The following is a 21,661-nucleotide window of genomic DNA, read 5'->3' as shown; positions in this document are numbered from 1 at the left end:
AAGATTCAGAGCTTATGAATTAAACATATGTTCAAATATAAATATGCACCGTAGTTTCAAACTATGTATGTATATAGTTAATTAGTTATGTGTGTGTGAAAGTTCCTACGCTGTTTTATGAATACACACTTTGTAGGTATTGCAAATTAAAGAGTATATAAATTTTTTGCCTTGTGAGTTTGATGCCTCTAGATAAGTTTGGGGAGAGCACTCACATGCTTATGCAAGATACTTGTTCCTAATTGTTCAGATTATCACCAGTAGCAGTTCATCTCTTGGTAAGAGTATCTGTAAATCTCTAATGAATTTATAGCCGCTGTTGCTTAGTGGTGTCACATAGGCATATAATATCTTACCTTTCTCTTCCTTTGCATCACCGACCGTTGAGATGCTCTTGTCCCAGTCACTCAGCTGATGATGGCTATTAGTCTCATTCCCAGGATTTTGTCTTCTTCCTCGTTGCTTCAGTTCAATCCGTCATTTGCTTGTAAATGCTGATTGAGATCTGGGCAATATCGTAGATGGGACCAGACGAAACTTCTGGTGGTTCACAACCGACATTTGCCCCACCAAGGATTCTCAAAAGATTGACAGAGGTTGCCCGTTGGTCTCGATTCTGCGTTCCTTTTATCAGCAACCTTGGAAACATCCTTACAGTAGATATAGATGTCAGTAATGCCTCTTAATTATCATTTTACAGATCTCAAATATATATATCTTTCCTTGTCCTTTGTGCAGACACAAACGCACACACACACACACACACACACACACACACACACACATATATATATATATATATATATATATATATATATATATATATATATATATATATATATATATATATATATATATATATATATATATGAATGTTGTAGCTTTTAGATTGTTGTAGCTTCTGTTGTAGCTCATTCATGATACATTAGGTAAAGTATAGATGCGTAAATTACAGTTGTGTTACATTTTGTGTAGAGCAACCCCCACCCCCTTTAGGAGAAACAGCTCAGTGACGCAACGAAAAACATTTTTGAATTATATCTGTATAATACACACACACACTTACAGTATATATATATATATATATATATATATATATTAAAAAATGTTTTCCGTTGCGTCCTTGAGCCGTTTCTCCTAAAAGGGGTGGGGGCTGCTCTATACAAACTGTAACACAACTGTAATTTACGCATTTATACTTCAACTAATAATGTATTATGAATGAGCGCTACAATAGAAGCTACAATATCCATCTCAATTTTGCACGCACTCTCCCGTCTTCTGGATATTAAGACCCTTTTCTCTCCAATGTCTCTCTAATGACATCTATTCAACACTTTCCAGGTCTGTCTCTCTCCCTCCTAACACTTCCGAATGATACACGCTTTTATTAACCAATTGTACTCCATTCTTATTACGTGATCAAACAATCTCAAAGCTTTCAGATTTAAACTTTCAGTTACGGCCAATTTACCATTTCCACTGTTTTCGCAAAAGTATGCACATTTACACAAAAATTATATGTATATATATGTATATATATATATATATATATATATATATATATATATATATATATATATATATATATATATCGTATTACTTGTATTAGGCTTCAATAAGACGGGATGGTTTAGATTCCAGATTCTTTCATTTACATAGTACATGCTTTCAAAGGCGTGCAGTCCTCTTCTTCAGGTACCGGTGTACGTCTTTGATGTCTTGGAAAACTTATACTTTGCAAATTAAAGGATCTGCAGTTTAAAACATCCTGTCTTACTGAAGCCTAAGCCTAAGACAAGTAATATGAGTCTATGTACACAGTGAAGTTGTGTGACTATTTTGAGAGATATATATATATATATATATATATATATATATATATATATATATATATATATATATATATATATATATATATATATACACACATATATATATATATTATATATAATATATATATACATAAATATTTTACATATATATTAGTTAGAACACACTATACATACTTGAACATACATATATTTCTTACCGCATATCATAATTGCTACCAAACAGTTTGTCTCAACAGCTTCAGCTTTTTTTCTTTCATTCGCATTCAAAATCCACACTTCACACATGCTCACACACATATGAATGTATGTATATATACACATACAAATGTATGTTCAAGTTTGCATAGTGTGTTCTAACTAATATACATATATATATATTTATATATATATACATATTTATACGTGTGTGTGTGTTTTATGAAGTCGTGACATTCCTGTTGCATAGCCTACATATGTGTGTGAAAATAAAATTCCAATTTGATCAGCATGATCAAGGGACCTCTGGTCTGGTCAGTACTTGAATTTGTAGTCAGTAAAAAAAGCCGGACGCGAAGCAAGGCTAACATAACATCTCTCATTTAACCCAAAAGCCATAGATTTAAATTGTGGTCAGGGTAGTTGCATTACTAATTATATATAATTCCAGTTTATTGCACGTAATCCGCAGGGTTATGTGGTTTCAATATTAATAGGTATTGAGGCTCAGTATTTGACAATATGAAGTACAGTATATGTATATGCTATATCTATATATATATATATATATATATATATATATATATATATATATATATATTTATGTATATATACATATATATATATTATATATAATATACTCCGTAGGGGATAGTGCCGTCAGTGCACCTCATGCGGTGCACTGTAGGCAGTACTTAAGGTTCTTTGCAACGTTCCTTTGGCTCCTAGCTGCAACCCCTTTCATTCCTATTACTGTACCTCCGTTCAATTTCTCTCTTTTCCATCTTACTTTCCACCCCCTTTTTAACAATTGATTCATAAACATATTGATTCATATTATATATATATATATATATATATATATATATATATATATATATATATATATATATATATATATATAGCAGTGTGTGAAATAGGAAATCTTACTCACTTCTACTGTAAAGTGGATCTGTTCAAGGAGTGTTTTCAAGGTAATGTACCGAGTAATCGTAGAATTACTTTTATTGCTAATGAAAGCGTGGTAATGGAAGAAGTAAGAAATTTGAACGGGAATGATTTAAGGTTGAAACTCTATGGATTGACTTTTCTTTGTGTAACTTCAACTTCTTTCACTCACACATTGTCACGCGAGTGAAAACAGACAATTTATTGTTAGACAATAGCTTTTTACGATTCCACTCGTTGTGGCAAGGTGCAGAAAGTGCAGAGTTCATTTATAAAGACCAGTAATCACGGTGTATTTTCGAAAGCCGCTTATTCGTGTGCAGAAACTCACAGTTTGCTTTAACTAAATCCCTCGTCTGAGCTCTCTCTGTTATGCAAAGAAGCTTTGGAATTGTCCGGAATATTTTGTTCACAGTTTTCAAGGTCACGTTCTGTTCGCTGAAATACCAAATTTTAATGCCAAGGTCACGTGCCTGATTGCAGTAGTTATTTACTTATTTTTTTTATTATTAAGATCACATTCTTATTGGCTGGATATTTTTTGTGATGTTTTTAATCTCGCTGTGAAAGTTCCATTAGTAATTGTTGGTCAATAGTAGTTATTATTGTAAGTTTGCTCTGCTCTTGTAAATAATCTTTATTGCTTTACTCTCATTATCATAATGGTAGAAGTTTGCTAGTGATAGCTAAGTTGACCATGATTACCGAATAATAATCAGTTATCATATCATTATTTATGCTATTGATATACTCTCACAATTTATTTCAATTCAGAAAGACAATCATATATAGGACCAATTTGCTTCATTCTACAAAAATTGCAAGCAAAAATTTAATCACACGTTATTTCTCGCTGCTTCATTGCTTTCGGTGTACAGTAAAACTGACTATTTTGCTCTTTTTTACATTGTATTAGTGTCTCTTTGCCGTAGGAAATCCTCTTAGATCATTTGGCATGTAAGTAATATTAATTGAATGGATTTGTTTACTTACAATAAAAGCTTTGATAGACAGGTTTAGTTTCTTTCGTTCCTTTGGTTAGGTTAGGTTGAAATTAATGTGTATCACACTATACATGTCATAAAAAAGCCTTATATGTCTAAATGTCATAATTTTCGTGTGAATTTAATGTTGTTTTATACATGGTTATACAGAAACATTTCATATTTATGACATTTTGAAAAACTTCATAAGTTTATTGGCTTATGAATGTATATAAATAAAATTAGCGTTACATTTCTGTCACCGGTATTTCGTACACACTCAAACATATATTATATTATACAATATATATGTATATTATATATATACATACATACATACATACATACATACTTTCTCATCAGCAGTTCGCCCTTCATTTATTAGTTATTTAATTTTTCATGGAGTTCATCCCTTGGATTTATTAGTTATTTAATTTTTTATGGATCCATCCCGTTGATATAAATATATGTTATTATAATATATATATATATATATATATATATATATATATATATATATATATATATATATATATATATATATATATATGTACATATTGAAAAATAAGAGGTGGGGTGTAGGTCCTGACCGGTTTCGACTTTATTTCAAGCCATTGACGAAGGACTTATACATAGTATTAGAAGTCACAAATATATGCACTACAGAATCAGTACTGACGAACATACCCAACCGTTTGAGACTACAGATTCACCAGTATCAAGAATAATGTGGACCTGATAAATAATTTAAATAGTATACAGATTAATAATGAATCCAGGCTTGTGAGTTTTGATGTAGTATCATTATTCACAAAGGTGCCAATTGAGGATCTGCTGGAGTTTTTATCGGAATTATTAGCGAACACACAGCTGGATATCCCATTTTCTAAAAGCACTTTAATTGAACTGATTAAATTATGCGTGAAAGAATGTAAATTTGAATTTAATGGTAATTTTACTCACAAAATTTTGGTATGGCAATGGGAAACCCTCTATTCCCAATGTTAATTAACTTATACATGGAATTTTTTTGAAAAGAAAATATTAAAGAACATAATTCCACGCAATGTAACATTGTTTAGGTATGTTGACGACGTAATTTGTGTATGACAGGGAACGAAGATGTAAATAACTTCTTAACCAAGTTAAATCAATTAGTACCATCAATTAAATTCACTATGGAAATGGAAAATGATTGGCGCTTAACCTTTTTTTGGATGTCCTCATACGAAGAAATAGTAATGGGTTTAAATATAGTGTCTATGGAAAAACTACTAATATTTCTTCCTATGTGCATTTCTATTCCGGACAAAGCAATAAGGTTAAGAAATCAGTGTTTTCGTTTATGTTTTTAAGAGCATTACGTGTATATAGCCCTGAATATATTGATTAGGAAATAGATAAGATTAGGAATACAGGTAAGAAATTTAAATATCCTGACAGTGTATTAAACAATGCATTAGAAGCGGCAAAAAAGACTATGTATCAAAACCAAAAAGAACCTTACAACACAAAAAATTTGCTTGTACTGCCTTATAATAATAATATGAAAGATATCCCCCATCTTCTTAAGAATTTTGGTGTTAATGTCGCATTTAAGAACAATAAAACGATGAAACTTGTACTTATCAAGAACTCCCGACAATACTAAAGGGTGTGTATATAAAATTCCATGTGAGTCTTGTGACAACTTTTATATTGGCCAAACGGGTAAAGCACTGGAAAAGAGAATAGAACAGCATAAAAAAATGTGTGAGATATGCATAGGGGAACAGTGATATTTTTGTACATGTTAGTGAGAACAATCATGCTATCAACTAGGAAGGGGCAAAAAGCATTGTATATTCTAATAATGCACTGGAAAGGAATATCATTGAATCTAGCTTTAAAAAAGAAAGTTACAACCATAATATGTATATTATTCAAGGGATATATAAACTTGATCCTTTAATATCAAAAGAAATTTGTAAATTGTTTAAATTTTAAGGTAGGCAGTAGAGATGTATGGAAATACGATTATCATATATGTAAATACAGTACGGAGGCAGCAGTGCTAATGGGTTTTCCAACCCTGCCTCCCTGCCACCTCTCAGGTGTGGATCTGTAGTCTCCTATGGTCGGTACGTTTATCAGTATTGTCCCTTGAGCGTTTATTGTGATTTTTAGCCAAATGAGGTTTTGATGGCCAGTCCTACTTTGACACCCGCATGTTGGTGGACTTGTAGTCTCAAACGGTTGTGCATATTCGTCAGTACTGTTTCTGTAGTATATATATTTGTGACTTCTAATATCATGTATCAGTCCTTCGTCAATGGCTTGGAAGTTAAGTCGAAACCGGTCAGGACTTACACCCTGTCTCTTATTTTTCACCTGTGGTAATGTATGATAAATGAATCATCTATATATTATATTAAATTATATATATATGTGTGTGTGTGTGTCTGTGTTTGTCTTATTAACAAGTTGATGAGTATGTGTATTCACTGCACAGTTGTATAAACACCATTCCATACTTTTCTCGTTATTTCTTCTATACACTCTCTGTGCGAATCATTACATGAAGAGTACATCCTAAGGGTAATTTTTCTGATCCCTGGCTCTAAAATTGATAACTTTCGTTTTGCCGAAGTCTTCTGAAATGTAAATTTATCATCATATAAAGAACAGGACTTATTAAAGGTTGAATGTATCCGGAATATCACACTTTTCTTCGTGTGATACTGAGTTTAACATGTGAAATGTTGTATTCACTCAGATGTAATTTAACTGGTTTTAATGTTCATTTCGTGTAGATATTTTAAAGACCTCGAACGTTTCAGTTAAAGGATAATTACGCTCACACACACACTTGCAAATACCCATATACATGAACATATAAACATGTATGTATGTATGTATATATATATATATATATACCCATATACATGAACATATAAACATATATATATATATATATATATATATATATATATATATATATATATATATATATATATGTCAAAGATTTCCCCTAAAAATACACTAATAAAACATAGCGTAATATTTCGGAGGCTGATGCCTCCCTCAAGGGACATAATAGTAGATTATAAGAGACAGTATGTGTGTATATATATATATATATATATATATATATATATATATATATATATATATATATGTGTGTATATATATATATATATATATATATATATATATATGTATAAGTATAATATATATGTATATATATAAACATATATATAATATATATTTATATATATACATGTACTCTATACACCCCTGTGCTTTTTAACGGCATAATTTTGTCCGAAGCGGAGAAGAAACCCCGAGAAATCGCCCTTGTCGTCTCCTTGACGAAACCACAAATACTCAGCGGTTCTAGAGGTGCTGACCTGCCTCTCCAAGAACGCTAGTAGAGGTTGATAGTGTTATGCTGACGTCACAGACCAATATTATTATGAACTTCGAGGTGGTTTCCCAAGCAGCATTCAAAAGTTGCCGCTATCTTTAGATTGGACAGACTTGGTTGAATGCTTGTATACTAAACCGGGTAAGACCTGCCAGAATTCGATTGTTGGAATTTTAGTAGCTTCATGTTTTTCATAATATCTGTTCATATCTAAACGAGTTTCTCTTCTTGACCGAGATCTTGCAATTATTATACCTTTTTCAGTGTATTTGCCTTTTACCATGAACAATCAAACAACCATTGAAGATTGATAACCGTTTTAAGAAGAATAAAATCTTATTTTGTAACATATTTTACTTGCTTAAGGAAACTTGATTTGCAGCACTATTGGGGTGTTTATTGTCTTCAGTTATCATTTATCATTTATGCTGTTACCTCCAACTGAGAACCTGATTTTCACATTTGGAGTTGTGCATTGCAAATATTTCTATTCTTTATGGGAGCTACATTTCTATGGAAAAATAAATTGGGTTCTCACTTCTTAAGTGGTTCTACTCAGATTTTTCTTTGTTGGCTAATGTTTTATGGCGTTTTTGGATTGTTGCTTATAGGGTATTATTAGCATTACAGCTCGGCATGTATTCAGATTTCAGAAAGATGCAGTTTCATGATTTGGAGGCTGAGTAAATACAGTATGAATAGAATTTTCTGTTTTTGCCAAGATAATTTTTCATTAGATATTTTGGATTTTCTAGAGATTTGTAAAGTTAAATTTTTTACAATTGTGAACATGTCAAAAACTATGGTGTTTGAGCAGTTTTTTGCTTCTGTTTTTTTTTTCTAACCCTTTGCTGTTTAAAAGCTTCATGAAGATTGGTTGTATTTTTTTTTCTTTTCTTGGTTTTCGCTTTCCATAAAACTTTGTTCTTGTGAAGAGGAGCATTTACGAGTTTGTGCGTGCAAAAGATAACTTAAATTTCATTTTTTTCTTCATTTTCGTTATTATAATAGATTCGCAGGAGAGGAAAGCGTTTGTTTCATCTAATTCAATCTAAATTGTTATTCTAGTCTGATTCAAATGTTCATTTATTCGAAATATGATTGTACATTCATTACCCTTACAAAAATGGGCCAGTTTTCGAGCTTTATGATTTTGTTAAAAGATGCACCACAGCTCAAAAACTATAACAATTATAACTGTGTACTAAATGCATTTCAGCTTTCCATAAATCCAGCTGATTCCCAAAAAACATTTCATGATATTTTTTTGTTTTAATTTATGGGAAGCAACAATACATACAATATATTATTTGCTTTGGTGATTTTTAATCAAATTAGTCTTTATACATGAGTACTACTTGCTCTTAAGTCAGGAAGTACGGTTACAACTTATATATTTCATGTTATTGTACGTACACGTTCACACACTCATACATACTTGTATATATGCATGTGTGTGTATGTGTATATATATACATATATGAATAGAAGTATGAGACAAGGCAAGGGAAGGGCAGTAGATGTAGCTGCAACAGTAGATGCAATTGCAAAGTTGAGGGATGAGATCCTAATTCGTGAATGGACTGGAATGATAATGTGCTAGTTTGGAATATTGGAGAAAAACTGCAGAAATCAATAAAAGATTTTGAAAGTGTTTGCTGGGGGGAGAAAGTTGAGAATAATAGCGATGAAGAGTGAGGTTATAAGGGTAAATTGAACCATTTATGACAATATGGATGGGAGAAAAATATAAGCACTTGATAGCTGCAAGTCTTTTGGAATAAATGTAACTGATGATAGCAGGATGAGGGAATAGGTGATTCACAAAATAGGTTAAGCAGCAAAGGTAGCAGGGTAAAACTTTCATTGTGTATGAATCTTTGTCTGTGGAATCTAGGTTGTGGATATATGAAAGGATTATCGAGCTAACTTTCCGTTATGGAAGTGAAGTGGGGGTGTTGTATGCAAAAGAAAGAAAAAGTTTGAAGCTGTTGCGATGTGTAGTATGTGATGCACAAGAAGAACTGATTGAGTGAGAAATGTGGAGATGTATGGAAGTGGCAAAACGCCTTTTGTAGGCAAGAGTATGAATCAGAGTATTGTGAAATGATTTGGTCCTGTTCAAAGCATGAACAATGATAAGTTGTTGAAATGTGTGAATAATTCAGAACTGTTTAAAAAAAAGACTTAGAAAGGGTTGGATAGATTTTCTGTAAGCGGTCAATGAAAGGAGGGTCCTATTAATACCCTGGAAGTAAGATTGCATACAAGATTTGGGTGAATGTAGCTGAGCCTTTAGGGTTGCTCTGCTCAACCATGGTTTAGGTAAGTTATGAATATGGTAGTGACTGTTGTATGTTTTCCTGTGGAACCAGCTCTTGTTAGAATGAATTTCCTTATTGTTGTATATATATATATATATATATATATATATATATATATATATATATATATATATATATATATATATTTGTATGTGTATACTAAGATATATTGTGGCTATATATAGAATTATGTATATACATGTATATATATATATATATATATATATATATATATATATATATATATATATATATATATATATATATATATATATATATGGAGGTGGTTCAGAATAAAGAAATCACAGGCTAGGGCCTCGCCCACATTCATACTTTAACTACAGAGGCGTCGAATGTCCCGTGTACAGAAAACCTCCACAAGTTTAATGGCTTCATGCACGAACACATGGCGTTTATCAGCGGCTCTTGGAACACCCCTATGCACACTGAGCCAGCCACTTCTACACTGCACGCGCTTTCGTGCATCCTGGCTTTTAAGGCCCACCCTTTCCAGTATCTGTTTCACGTCATCTATTTAACGCTTCCTGCTGTAGGTTTATCCCTCCTCCTCCTCCTCCTCCTCCTCCTTAACCCTCTAACAAAACCTTTTTTTTTTTTTCACCAAACTGTGGTCATCCACTCCCTCCACATGACTGAACCATCTTGAAATACCTTAACCTTCTTGCCACTGCGCCGTATCTGCAGAATTTTAACCCTTTTAATTTGTCTTTGACCATGCACTAGGTCGGGCGTGCACACACACACACACATACATATGTATGTATGTCTTACTGTAATACAACAGTATAATATAAAGATAAAAAGGCCCATAAAACACTGTTTGAACGTTGCACCCAGAAGGAAGTGCTCGAAATATATGGTTGCAACGTTCAAACAGTGTTTTATGGGCCTTTTATTTATATATATATATATATATATATATATATATATATATATATATATATATATATATATATATATATATATATATATATATATATATATATATATACTATTTTCATGTGTAAATAGATACCTTTGATGTACGTATATAATATGTATATGTATGAGATAAGAAAATGAAAACTTCAATAGTGCCAGAAGCTGTCTTTTCCAAGAAAGCAAAAAAAGGCTTTTAGAAACTAGAAATTCCCAAGAAGGCTGCCTAAAAGACGCGGTGTGTAAACTTTGCCTAAATGAAAAAAGCTATCTGGAACGAGATGGAAAAGAGGGCTGGCACGGGCGGGAGGGGGGTGGAAGTGTCCTAAGTGCTAAAAGCAAGATATGATATGCAAAGTCAAGTGACAGAGGAAGTGCATTAAAGTGTGCGCGTGTTTTTGGATAAGAGTTGCCCAAGAAAAATAAGCCTTACCTCCTTATTTGCAATTTTTTCACGGGTGATTGAAGGACAATTTTTAGTTTGACATTCCAGCAGCGTTTTGGGGGAACATGGCTGAGAAAGATAATTTTGCTGAGCCTGCTGCTGTTTACCTTTACAGGAGTATGAAGCTCCGCTTTTTCTTCTTTTTTCTTTGATCTTTAATTTCGCTTTTTTCTTTTGTCTTACTCGTTGTTTTGATTTCAATATCGTGATTTGGTTTTCTTGTTCATGATAAGGCATTAGTTTTATTGGTTTTCCCAACAGTTATTTATTACTCAGTCTTGAATATTCTGCAAAGAATGGTAAACGAAAAGAGCAGATGAGTATGCCTCAGTTTATTCTACCGAACTTCACGCTTTCTCTTTACCCTCCCATTTTTCGACTTGATAACTGCTCTTTTTTTGTTTAAGTTTAAGTTTGCTGTCTTGTCTTTTAGTTGTAATGCGACTTCAGTTTATCTCTGCACTAAATAACCTTTACTTTATTGAGAGAGAAATCTGTCGCTTCACACCACCTCCTTTTTCTGATGGCCTTCAGGCCTTCGCTAAGTAAAGGTATCAATTATTCCAAGTTGTAATTACTGAATATTTTTACACATCTTCATTTCTGTTTTATACTAACTCAGATTATTTTTTTTTTTATTCTACAACTTACAAGTGAGTTAATATGAGCCTGCAGTAAGGTTTTGATTGAGTGGCTTTCAGTTGGTTTGCTATAGGTTAAGGTTAGCCACGTTTCTCCCTGCAGTGTTTTCCAAAGTTAGCATTGTTTCTTTCATCAGTTGTATTGGCCTCTCAACCACTATTGAGGATATGTAGCAGCCTTTGGCTGCTGCTTGGATGCCGTTTCGCAAGTTTTTGTACATAAGAATCTTGGGTTATTGGAGCTGCTTCGAGTGTTGCTCCCACAATGAATCTAATGATATGATTGGTTCATTGGTGGCATCAACAATCAAGAGGTCTGCTGTTATAACAAATCGTACATTTGAGAGAAATGGAAACATTAGAAATCGGGAAGAGAATGAGAGACCTAAATGTAGTATAATGTAGTATAATGGGGCAAACCTGTTCGTGTTACCCGAGTGATACCTTCTTGCCATTCACATTATCTGTAGCTCTAAAATACATAAGAAATCACTATTTCAGGAAAACACAGCACAGAGTACGTGTAGTGGCGATTGGTGAGTCAGTGTATTAAAAGGCTTCCAGCTTCACCGAACACTTGTGCATGACCTTTTGAAGGTCAGCGTTGCGTACCGTGGCCAAAGAACGGGTTGTGCCAGGATCTATATTCGTGGGAACAAGAAAAGTTGAGAATTATTAGGTGTTTGTTCTTATGCTTGTTGACTTGAATTTGGCCGTCCTGCCGCGTATTAAATAACAGACCTTTATACCGAAGATAAACAACAAGCTTTTTGTCATTTTCCATGAGACTGAATAAATGTTCTCGCTGTAATGTGGATTATTTAAGCAGCTGAGCAAATTTTCCTGTGCACATATATGTTAAATTTCTGATAAAGAGCTTTTCTTGGAATGTTTACTCTCCCAGAGAGATACAGAAAATCAAAATATTTTTCTCAGTTATGTCATTCCTAACTATAAGGGATATTTAATTGCTGCACCATTAAAAGCATTATACATTTTTCACTGGAAATCTGGTGGACAGGCCATTCAGTTAGAATGAAAAAAATAAAAGGTGTGAGAAGGAAGGAAGAGTGCATCCTAATGTAATAATATTAAAAGAAAAAAAAATGATATCATACAAGACAATTCCATCCTGGGAAAAGCGGTTGTCACTAGTTCCTTGACAAATTAAATCCATGGGAAAAAAAACTAATGTCCCTTGTATTTCACTTGGAATGGCAAAAGTTAAACCGCGGAATAACGTGGAAAATGTAGTTGTGTCTCTCGCTGAAAGCGATGAAAGTTCTGAAACCATTATGATAATTAAATTTGAATGTTTCTGCAGTGTTTCATATACCCTCAGGTAATGGCTGTTTGATGCCTGAGTGCTTTTAGAAATTTGGAAGGGAACGCTTTGAATAGTTAAAGCTCGTAAATGCTTTAATGCTTTTATGTTCTCATGCTTAAAATGCTTTAGTGTTTTGAGGGTTTGAAAGTCATACGACTGCGGTCGCCTAAATGTTCTTAAGACTGAATAGAATTAAACCAAGGATTTTTGCATATTAGGTTTAAAAAAAAACCCTTTATGAAGCTTGAGGTGTCGTGAATGCTGTCCTCAGTGACTTTCGTGACATTGCTCTCATACTCCTCGAGGGACTTTGTTTTTATAATGTATGTTTTTATAATGTTTGGCAGTGACATAGTGCCTTCATGCAATTCGCTGGAATAATTAGATATCCTTTCCGTAGGGGTTAGTGTCATCAGTCCACCTCACGAAGTGCACTTGAGGCATTAATTAAGGGTCTTTGCAGCGTCCCTTCTCCCCGTAGCTGCAACTTCTTTAATTCCTTTTACTGTACTTCCGTTCTTATTCTTTTTTTTAATCTGACTTTCCACCCTGTCTAAAAATTGTTTCCAAGTGCAACTGAGAGATTTTCCTCCTGTTACACCATTCAAACCTTCTTACTGTCAGTTTCTCTTTCAGCGCTGAATGACCTCAGAGGTCCCAGCACTTGGCCTTTGGCCTAAATTCTGTATTCTATTCTCATTAGATACCTTCGAATAAATTAAGTTCAGACCACGGTCTTTCGTGGCCTTGACTCTGAGATATTCTCGTTTCTGTGGTTGAGTGATCGCTTTTTGTGACGTGATTTTATCTCATAAAACAGGCTTAAAGAAAACGAGGTGGGGTTGAGCCCGAAAGTTGTGAAAATTTAAACCTTAGTTTTTACTTCCTGTACGTGCATTATTGATGAAATGTAAGAAAGGAGTGTACCACAGAATTTCTTTGAAGCCATCCATTTTTTATATTTACTTATTTGACTATTTATTTTCTATTCTTTTCAAAAAGTAAGAAATATGGAAATAGCCACGAAGAGAAACCAGAATCTGTCATTGAAATGGGTGGATCTGTTATTGAAACTTTATTGTGCATAGTAAGTTCTTCAAGATATCCTTTTGTTTATAGTGTCAGATTGTGTTTGATCAATAACGTAAAATGCCTCGTGCATGTAATCTGGTTGCATTTATTTTAAAAGCAAACGCGTAAATTCGCGTAAAGTATCGCACATTATTAACTTTAAGTTCAAATAACGTGCAAAGCGTTACGTTGCATGAAATTCATTCGCACAAAGCCCTGGGAATCTCCGAGCAATTTTTTCTCTCATAAAGGGTGAAGTCCCGCGGCGCGCGGGTCGGTTAGTAAAATGTTTATTCTGACTCTGTGCATAAAAGCTTCAATGAATCACTGATTATGCATACATACATACATACATACATATACTGTATGTACTATGTATGTATGTAGGCTATATGTGTGTATATATGCATATATATGTATGTATTTATATACGTATATATATATATATGTGTGTGTGGGTGTGTGTAAACTATATATATATATATATATATATATATATATATATATATATATATATATATTATTTCTGACTCATCATCGAACCCAGGTCTCTCAGGTGGAAAGCAAGGGCGTTATCCACTGGCCCTGCTTTCCACCTGAGAGACCTGTTCGATCCCGACGTGTCAGAAATTTATTTCTGTTCCACACGTGATTGTGTGTTGATGATTTCTATATATATATATATATATATATATATATATATATATATATATATATATATATATATATATATATATATACACATATATATAAAGGCCAACTGACTCAATGCGTGCATAGTTGCATGAAGCTTCTGCTTACATTAAATTTGCGAGTATTCAGTGGCATAAAGCCCCACTACGACACCTGCATATGTATTATTGACTTAATAAGGACAAAATCGTATCGCATCACAATGCTTTTAGCATTATACGTATGAAGTCTTGTAAAGCACCGGGTCCTATTGTTCGGATCTTTGATCTTTAACTTGCTAAGCTGCTTTTGTGTCGCTCCTTTATTTTGAGCGATTAGTCACCTCTCGGCCGCTTTAAAGCCTGTTTAGGGCCATCGGCTTCACGACGAATAGTTTTTGTGTTTGTGGAGCTGTGAGTAAAAATGCTATTCCATCTCACAGGAAAATTAACATTATTTATTTTTTTTGTCTATATTTTTCCCCTTTTTTTACTTGTTTATAGTAACACTAATATGGTTACAGTCACAGGTTGCAAATATACGTTATATCATATATCACATGTCATGTTTACTTATTTTCACAGATCGAGACGTGGAAAGTTGTGTCGGTCTAACAAATATTTTCACAGATCGAGACGTGGAAAGTTGTGTCGGTCTAACAAAGACACTTTATTCAGAAGTGCAGATTGACTTTTTTTTCATTGAAAATATAAACGCTTCTGACCCCGTAATGTCCTTTCCATAAGAGATCCATTCGAACATGTAATGATTATCCTAACTGATATTTTCTCTACTTTCAGAATCTTGACATATTGTTTGTGATGAAAATCATTGCAGATTGCGAATATTTACTCTATTTCGTTAAGAACATTGAAATTATCCCAAGTATATTCTCTCTCTCTCTCTCTCTCTCTCTCTCTCTCTCTCTCTCTCTCTCTCTCTCTCTCTCTCTCTCTCTTCCCCGCTTTTGCATCAAGTAAAGTTTCTATGCCCGTAATGTCAAAGGGCAGAGGGGCATGAACGCCAACACGCCCAAACCAACCTAGATGCACAACGGTCCTTTGTTAACCAAAAAGGATTGCAAAAAATAGAAAAGAACCATCAACTCGCAGAGCTGAATCTGGAAAAAGACATTCGGGATGTAATGAGAGGTGTCACCTTTCACAATGGACACTCGACATGAATTAACCCCAAAGAAATGGAAAATATCTGTAACGTAAATGAGATTGGCTGGAGCTTCCACTTTGGACGAACACTAATATGAAAAACCTGTTATGGCTCTGCATATACCGTTCATTAATACTGATGTCAATCGCTGTTTATTGACAAGGAGTGAAGGAAAGTGTATTTTCAGTGCTTGAAGGACAACTAGTCCTTTGCATGGAGCAATACGAGACTCGTCTAGATTAAGTGAAATCGAATTTTTAAAATCTCAAAATGGCAAAACAGGCTGTTTTTGTGCAGTTGACTAAATGAGCTGGATGCTAAAATATGGACTCACAACAGATTATCTAGTTCAAGAAAATGAAACGCCTACTATACATGTAGAAAACAGCGAAAAGGTCATTTAAGAAACTTGAACGTTAAATAGCATAAGCAACTTTCAGTCTGTCGGAGGCGTGTGCTGTCAGTGTAATACTGACCACTTCCCTAGTACTGTACGATCCGGATACGACCAAAATAGATGTCACCCAGAAAAAATAAAATAAAAGAGTGAGAAACTGTACAGTAGTAACAATTTGCATCATCAAATGCTGTTACAACGAATAACAGCAATTAAGGAAAGCTAATTTGGATACCTGTGTAACATGTAAGCCATATGTTGCGGGTTAATGGAATTGTTTTCATTGCGTTTTCCAGTTGGTACTCTTTCCAATTTTTATTGAATTACTCGCACACAAAACCATCGTTACAAACAGTTATTAGGACTTAAAAATTTTAGGAGTTTGTATTTAAGTAGACACTACTTGTAAATTAAAAATACAGAGCTAAGATTTTACCTGGATTTCTTGAGAAAAGAACTCTAGGTTCAGTGCATGTAACTCTGTAGGTAGTGTTTGCTTGTCTTTGATCAAGTTAGGGTGCGTCCACACTGCAATAAAACAAGTCATAAACACAAGTCGACACTTCGTCGCGCGCTCATTACAAACAGCCTGAACACAAATCAACGACTTTTTGGTAGTCCTGACGAGTTCTTCTTACGATTTTCCTCCCATAGGGCCAAAGGTTCGTTCATCACTTACACTCGTTGACCTGTTTTAGCCTGTTATATATTATATATATATATATATATATATATATATATATATATATATATATATATATATATATATATATATATATATATATATATATATAATGCATTTCGTAAATGCATTTCATACGTGTGTTTTTGACATGTTTTACCATACTGTGGACGCACCCTTACAATCATAGCTTTCTTTCAACAAAGAAGGAAAACACTTGTCGATATTAAAGAGGGGAAATGATTATTAATATCAAAGCGCGGTTTTTCGCGTATGGTTGACAACTGATAGTAAAATATGTTCTTAAATATCATGTGGATGAGATAGAAGAAAACGAGTCGCTTAGTTGTGTGAAAGAAATTTAGATCAAGTACAAGATGGAAGAGAGAGCAGTAGAAGTAAATCTGAACATGAAAGAATGGGACATACTCATATACTGGCTTGGTGAGAACGTGAAGCTCTAATTATTTAACGACTCAAAATGGAAGTCAAATCGTTTTATCTCTTGACATAACGTACTAATTTTTGGATATTACAGACATCCGGGCATCAATACTTATTTTTGACATAAGGTAACAGTTTTTTGGGCAATACGCATGCAGTTTTACTGGAAATCGTAATTATACATTTTCTGGTAAGTATTATTTAATGACATTTACTGGAAATCGTAATTATACATTTTCTGGTAAGTATTATTTAATGACACCGCTTTGTCAGTATGTAGTCCATGTACTGAATAAAACATGGCTACTTACTGACACAATGGTGTATTAAAGTAGTGTGTACGGTAGTGTACTGCATGCCCCGTGAACAACTCTCCATTGACCTGAATATTTTATTCATCTGCTGATTTCTCCTCTTCCCCAACGCCTCCACCCTCTCTCTCTCTCTCTCTCTCTCTCTCTCTCTCTCTCTCTCTCTCTCTCTCTCTCTCTCTCTCTCTCGACCGATGGTCATGCATATTATGAATGAGGGATAACGTTGTCATTGATTTATTTTTAAAAATCCGTTTAGGAAAGGTTTGCTGTTGTGCCTGATGTCCACTAGTTTCAATATTTGTGCATTTTGACAGAAAATGTCCTGAATGTGAATGATGTTAGCTATGGTTTTTCGCAGATAATTAATCTAATATTGGTAGTCACGTGGAAAATCGCGAGTGAGCTTAGCCGCACACATTATCGTAAACATCGCCGTTATCTATTGTACTTACACTGGCATCTCTTTTTGTGCATCGCAAGGAGATTGCGAAAACGGAACTTTCCCTCTATATCTAGTTCCTGCCGCTCGTAGTACGTGTAATCCACAGGGAGGGAGGGGGGATTAGGGTGTACGTGCATATGAACTGTGTTACAACAGAGACATTCATGACTCGGTGTAGAATTTATGCCGAGATCATAGTCTTTAAAGGAGAAGACACAGCGAGTCGAGTGGTGCGAACTATTGGGAAGCCTTTGCTTTTAGCTCGCCCGTCGTTCCGTCGATGGCGCGATGCGAGGTAGGGAGAGAACGAGAATGTAGATGTATAGATGAGGGTTCAGGTAATTAAGATCGCTGTGGGCGACTGTGATGGGTTTTCTAAACAGCAAGGAACGTTAATAATGTAATTATTGTGGATTATTCATTTTGAGGTACACTTGGGAAAGTTTACAGAAGAGGATATGTATATAAAAAGATGGTCTTATATGATAGAACATGAGTGAAGGCACAAGGCGAGGGCAATGAGTTGTCGATTCAAGGGAACGGGGATTGATGCATTTCGGAAATCCAAACGAAAAACAGGAAGAAGAAGGGGAAGCGTTATTGGACCAAGGATTAAAGAAGATATAGTGCCAGAAATTCGTGCGTTATGCTCTCTTCACAGGTGCGTTGACCACCACTGAGAACTGGGAACAAACAGAATGATTTAAAGAAAGAACTTTCGTTTGTCTGAACTATAGACGTGGGGGATAGGCGATGGTTGAGAATAAATGATCAAATGAATTAAAGCGGTAAGACCAAACGCAGTTGTAAGTGAACATATCGCAAACGCTGTAAATATCTCTGAGAAATAAAGGTGCGTTAATCGTAACTTTCATCTTCTCTCGGTTCGTTACGGTCTGATTGTTCTTCGTTCCTGTCAAGCACCGCGGGTACAGTTGACGGAGTGACTCACGCAGTGGGTGGCACCGGGTGATGAGGAGAGGCGGAGTTGGGAACACGGGGAATGCCTGGTTGTGATTTGTACAGCGTCGTCTACACATTACTCTGTCTCTTTGTGAATAATTTCTCTCTCTCTCTCTCTCTCTCTCTCTCTCTCTCTCTCTCTCTCTCTCTCTCTCTCTCTCTCTCTCTCGTTCTGAATGGGTCAAAGGAACAGAACAGCAGTCACTACTAAACCCTTCTTTCAGCCATATAAATAGGCTATATATTATGTATGAATATATGTATATATATATATATATATATATATATATATATATATATATATATATATATATATATATAGATGAATTTGTGTGTGTGCGTTTGTGTAATGATAGATAGATATGTGTGTTGGGGGTGGGGGTGAGGGATGAGGAAATGGGGACCAATTCGTTGTTCAGTGGTCATGATACTCGTTTTTACCAAAAAAAAAAAAAAAAAAATACACTGTGGGTCGATTCCCAGCTGTATAGGAGGACGTTTCATGCCAAAATCTACAAAGGTAACCCTTTCCGGAGTTTTCAGTTCGTTCGTTAGAGAGGAAATATAATGTTATATGTTTATTGATGTACCAGAAATAATTGAGGTGTCAGGTCATTATGAGATTACATTTGTCCTTTTATTCTCTTTGTTTATACTGCATGCTTGACGAGAAGCAATTTTCGCACAGGATCAATTAATTTTTAAACAGTCTGTTTTTAATGGTTCGTTAGTTACATGAATTTCTTCCTCAGCTTCTATTTTACGTAATGAATTCACTTCGTAATCCATCCCATTTCAATTTTTTTCTTTGTTCTCAGCATCAACCTTACCAAACTCATTAGAAAATTGACTTTTAAAACTTTTTTTATACTTTATTTAGCGCTTTCTCAACTTCAACAAGTGTGTGCTGGAAACTGATGATACAATTTGTACTCTCATATGCCCTCAGATCCAGCAAGTCTGAACAGAAAATTCCTCACAACAAATTTCTTCATTATAAACAGCATTCCATTTTTTATTCTCATGAAATTGCACGTCACCAAACTTTGGGTAGAAATTTACCTTGCACTTAGACCAACGTATGCCTTGCGTGGACGTCCTGTTTACACGGCCATTAACGGCTGGCTTCCTTCCTCCACATATTTTATGAGCCACCTCCACCAATTAATGGCTTTCTCGTACAACGAAACCTCTGCAAGTAGCTGTGATTGATGGATTCCAAGATTGTATATGAATTATGGTTTGATTAAAGGCTCTCTGTACAACGAAAACTCTGCGAGTAACTTTGATAAACTCTGCCACGGACATGAAAAATTAAAGGGGAAATATAAGCTCTCCGTAATTTATTTTTGGAGGACGCTGGCATCTTTGTTGCGCTTAGAGTGACTGACTAGAAAATAAGTTTTTCCTTAATGTTATTGTATTTGGAAAGGGAGTGGACGGTTTTAAAGGCATTAATGAATTCCGCATTTGTGTTTTTGATTTTTTAATTGTTTATTTTTGTGAAGAGGCTTTGGTTTTAAAGAAAAGGGTTACTTAGGTAAGTTAAGAATTTTACATTTCAGATTTCTCTTCTCCCCTGTTATCTACCGTTTATTTATTTATTTTTTATTTTGCAGTAGTAGTACATCAAGTTGTAGCATCTTTTTTTTCTCTTACTGCGTTTGCATCTGTTCGCTTTTAGTGAATTATCTAATTTTCATAAATATAAATGTTGTAGGGACTACGTAAAGTTGGTTATTAGTGGATGAGGACTACGGATTTAATTGCTTTTGCTGCGGCGCTCATCTTGCCGCTTGTTAACTTTTGTATGTCATCGATAAAAATAGTGATTATTTTCTTTAATATCAAACAGTAGTAATCCAATTCAATCTATGAGCTATTACGTTGACTGTAATTTAATTGCCGTTAGTGTACGATTATTTTTCAAGAATCATCGTCATCGCCTCCAGCGCCGTGCGACGCAAATGGATACTCAAGACTTTTTTGTTTTATCCTCCACAAATCTCCGCTCATCTCCTTTGTGCCAAGAAGACAAAACTGACAAAATGTTTTAGATATAGTTGCAGTGTTATACCACAATTTGGCTATTTTTTACCATTATTTCGATACATCGTTTTTTAATAATTTTACTAAGGTTTTACAGATATTTGGAAACAGCGAAAGTCATTGTTTTTAGCCAACGCTTAGAAAAATATATCATCAATATTTTTCGGAAACCTGTTTCATCGTATGGCTTTAGATAATGATTTTCACCAAGCTTTTTAATAAATGAGTTGACCAAAGTTTTGAAGATTATTTCGACATTGATTTTTTTTAAATGATTTTAACAGAGGTTGTTGTCCTCGGCAGGCCTGTGGAAATAATTCAGAGATTTATTGAGCCTTGCTCATAGTCAAGGTGCTTGGTAACCAAAGCAAGAACAAACCGTGAACAGAGCGTGAAGAAATACCGTTATATTGCCAC

At 34.3% G+C, this 21,661-nt stretch overlaps 1 protein-coding gene across 21 annotated transcripts in view; it reads left to right on the top strand.

Annotated features, from left to right (window-relative positions):
- qtc (quick-to-court) overlaps positions 1-21,661 on the top strand; it is a 279,218-nt gene that overhangs the window by 128,237 nt on the left and 129,320 nt on the right. The gene's annotated exons all lie outside the window — the stretch shown is intronic.

Source organism: Macrobrachium rosenbergii, chromosome 50 (assembly GCF_040412425.1).
Source record: "Macrobrachium rosenbergii isolate ZJJX-2024 chromosome 50, ASM4041242v1, whole genome shotgun sequence".
Lineage (NCBI taxonomy): Eukaryota > Metazoa > Arthropoda > Malacostraca > Decapoda > Palaemonidae > Macrobrachium > Macrobrachium rosenbergii.
The sequence above is the reverse complement of the archived record's forward strand: the minus strand, read 5'-3'. Positions and strand labels throughout refer to the sequence as shown.